Raw genomic sequence first — 4,158 nt, forward strand, 5'->3', positions numbered from 1 at the left:
TCGTAAAACACATAATCCGTATTTTCGCTTTCTTTCCTGGCCCTCTGTATAAAACATCTATGCTCGATATCCTCATCGAGTTTTTGGCCACAGAGTATGCATTTCGAATGGGCACATACGTGATTCTCACGATTAGAAGGATTATCCCTTATCACACGTTTACATTTACCGCAGTAGAATCCCGTTTCACACATAGAATATTCGCCTTTGTGCGATTGAATCTTTGCTTTATGCCTCTCGAAACAGTATTGGGAGCTACACAGTCTCTGACACTCTGGACATTTAGTAACATTCTTAGGGTGTTTGTAACAATCGGGGTCGTGACAAACGTTGCAGCTATAAGCGCATTTATGTTTCCATAAAACGTCAAACCCCGAATGGCAGAAATGACAAACATGACTCGTTCCTAAAAGTCCGGTGATACTTTTAACCCCATAATCGTGGTTGTCATGTAAAAACAAGTAAATGGTTTTTTCGTGGGGAGTCTTGCTAGTTTGAAAGAAAGAGTATCCAGCTTTGCTAGCAGAACAGTATACGATTACGATTTTGCAATTCAAATGTCTCTCAAATCTCGGTACGTCAGCGAAGCTGACCGCGTTGTTTACGGATAATCCCACATCGTGTTGTAATTTTCTAGCGATTTGTTCGGTTTCAAAATCATTTTTTTCACGATTCAAAAGTTGGCTAACACACAAGGCGAAGCACATGTTGTCTCTGTTGTGAAAAATGTATAGATGCTGCATTTTCTTCTGCAGGGTTTCTGATTTGAATATATGGCCTATTTTCCATCTATTTCCACCACCCCGAAGTGGTCGGACGATTTGGACAACTATTTCAAGGGTATTATCGGTAAAAATTTCACGTTTACTCTGAATTGCATTTTCGAGCATGGTCAGAAAAGAACCTAAATCGATGACACCATTGTCTAATTGAACGCGTGATGAAACATTGACCGTATCACCTCTAATTTCAACGGTGACTAAATCCTTGGCAGAAATTAAATTGTTAGCGATTTCAATCGCGATGTTTAAAATCTCTAAAACATAATTATAAAAATCTGCAAAGCTGTCAACGTTCGCGATAGAAGAAAAATTCACTCTTCTCCTAATCTCAGTGTTGTTGAATCTTTCCCGATTAATTATTCTAATATTAGGATCTAATCCATCACCCTCTTGCTCTACTTGGATATCGGGCGAGTTTTCCATCTGAGAATCTTGGGTATCGGGCGAATGTGTGTTTTCCATTTGAGAATCTTGGGTATTAGGTGAGTGTATGTTTTCCATTGGGCGGTTGCGTTCATTATCGTTTTCCGAATTTTGTGCAATATTGTCAGAGTTTTCGATTAAGTTAACAAAACCGTCATTTATCCTCATAAGACTTTGATTAAGTTCGTGTATCATATCATGAGAAGATAACGGACTAGGTTCCTGAGCGTTTTCTGGAGTCGAGACGATATTCTGAATGGGAGGTAATGATATTTTCATTGATTTGATTCACCACATCTATTAAACATGGATTTATCTGCAAAGATTCTCTTTGTTCGATTAGGTTATTTTGTAACTCTAACAGACATTGATTTAATTCGAAAAATATGTCGTGCGACGTGACCGGCGTACTTGATACAGTTTGACTGGAAATTCGTCTGGGGTTTTCATTTTGAGTATTGTTCTGTTCTGACGATCTTAAATTTTCATTCAACTGATTGACTGCATCAATTAGATCAGGGTTTATTTGTACTGAATGACCGTGTTCATTTAGGTTATTATGTAACTCTAACAGACACTGATTTAATTCAGAAAATATATCATTCGGCGTTACCGTTGTGTTTGATACGACGTGATTTGGACTCTGATTATGTCTCTCACTAACGACTTGGTGTGACGGTATTAAACTTTCGTTCAGCCTGTTGATCGCTTCAGTTAAATATGGGTTCAGGGGTGTGTGCGAATCATTTGAAAAACTCTGGTTTCCGTCATAAAAGAAATCATGCGATAATGGAGAATTTTCGGTTCTCTTTTTTTTAATCTCCATATCCGAACTGCATTTCAGTCGTTTCTGCGCCATATCTATCATACAATTTTCTAATCAACTTTATGCTCACTGTGAGACATCTATTCACATTTTCAAGCGTGCTGTACAGTAAAGGGATAAAATCTGTACCTCGACCAGATTCAAGTGTATAATCAATCTGTCCAAAGTTTTCCAATAAATCAGTCTTTGCTTCGAAGAATTCACGCCACACTGCGCAGATCTGTTGTAGTTTGATGTCTTGTTGAATGTCGGTTTCCGAGATGATTTCCTCTTGGTCTTCTATTGCAGCACTCGTATCTATAAGTCACAGAACATGTGAAAGAGCTTTTATTTATTTTATTTTATTTTATTTTTTTTTGTGCTGTGTAAATAGAAGGTAAATATACTACAACTCACCTGAAATATCTCCGTCGTAATCACTGTTAGACACGTTTCCCTCAAATTCTGAATATGATACAAACAATGTTATATTCACGTATGAAAGACTTTTACAGCATGAAACATTCACAATTTTATGTTGTGACTTACGTGTGGAACTCAGATTCAAAAGGTCCTGAGTGGTTGTTTCGGGAATCTCATCATCAGAAATAATCACCAAGCTGTCTATAAAACAGTAAAACATACTTTTAATAACTTAACATTCTCATTTTAGATCACTACATAGATCTAAGAGACAAATTTTAATTACCTATACACTAGAAACAGATGAGCTTAACTCGGTCTTGCACTGTAATATAAATGTAATGAATATTTACAATTTAGATAAAGTATCGTACCAGATTACATAATGACCAGATAAGTATGATGATTTTTGTACTCAGAATGATTAGTTCTAAGTTTATATCAATATCATTGCCTACTGGATAATTACATAAACATTGTATTTCAATTTATATTTAACTATTAATTGATTAAAATACAAATTTTTACCTGCCGAGAAATCCATGGGGTCTGGAAATTCTGTTGAACTTTGCCGATGTTCAAACTTTCGAAGTAGTGAAGAACTGACTCTGGAAATTCGGTCGAACCTTTTCCGATGTTAAAACTTTCGAAGTGCTCGACTTTATAAACAGGTTCGTATGCATTCGAGTGTGTGTGTGTGTGTGGGGGGGGTGTGTGTTTGTGCTCGGGAATGCATCAGAACGGGGGTTTTACGTTGTTGACCTTTTGACCTAGGCCTGACTCGGAGTGCTTCATATTCTACGTGAAAGGAAAAGATCGTGTGTTCCCGGGACCGAGAACTTGAAAAGCAAAACGGTTCCTTTTTCTGCATCGAAAAAAAACCCGGCTGTACATCCGTTTGACATTACCCAATATTGAATCTTTTCATGTTCTAACATTTTTTCTATTCTTCCCAAAAAAGGGTGAGCTTTTTTCGGCGCGTTAGGACAAACATCAGCCATGTTGTAAGATCGCACACGTTGTTCTAAGTACAGAGTATTATAAAGCCTAGAGGGATGCTCGACTTTTATAAGCAGGTTCGTATGCATGCGTTTGTCTGTACATGCACGTGTGTGTTTGTGTGTGTGTGTGTGTGTGTGTGTGGGTGTGTGTGTGTGTGGGTGTGGGTGTGTGTGTGTGATATTTTTGTTTGGATGTGGGATACACATGGCCGTACCAGGTATGGTCACGATTTGGATGTGAACCAGATTTAACAAAACTATATATATTTTTATGACCTACCACAGAGAGCTTCATATTCTATGTGAAGAGGAAAAACATGAGTATGCAACTTGTGTCTGTGTGGGGTGGGGTGCAGTGGGGTGGGGTGGGGTGGGGGGAACACATGGTCGTACCAGGTATGGTCACGATTTGGATGTGAACCAGATTTAACAAAACTATATATATTCTTATGACCTACCACAGAGAGCTTCATATTCTATGTGAAGAGGAAAAACATGAGTATGCAACTTGTGTCTGTGTGGGGTGGGGTGGGGTGGGGGAACACATGGTCGTACCAGGTATGGTCACGATTTGGATGTGAACCAGATTTAACAAAACTATATATATTCTTATGACCTACCACAGAGTGTTAGAAAAACATGAGTATGCAACTTGTGTGTGGGTGTGTGGGGTGGGGTGGGGTGGGGGAACACATGGTCGTACCAGGTATGGTCACGATTTGGA

At 38.5% G+C, this 4,158-nt stretch overlaps 1 long non-coding RNA gene across 1 annotated transcript; it reads right to left on the bottom strand.

Annotated features, from left to right (window-relative positions):
* Positions 1–1,843: 1,843 nt before the first annotated feature.
* On the bottom strand, positions 1,844–3,736 carry LOC128635418 (uncharacterized). Its single transcript, XR_008398393.1, has 3 exons — positions 2,560–3,736; positions 2,428–2,475; positions 1,844–2,328 (listed from the first exon to the last, which is right to left on the bottom strand). It is a non-coding gene; the product is annotated as an uncharacterized LOC128635418 (long non-coding RNA).
* Positions 3,737–4,158: the final 422 nt, after the last annotated feature.

The sequence above is a fragment of the Ictalurus punctatus genome, chromosome 19 (genome assembly GCF_001660625.3).
Source record: "Ictalurus punctatus breed USDA103 chromosome 19, Coco_2.0, whole genome shotgun sequence".
Taxonomy (NCBI): Eukaryota; Metazoa; Chordata; class Actinopteri; order Siluriformes; family Ictaluridae; genus Ictalurus; species Ictalurus punctatus.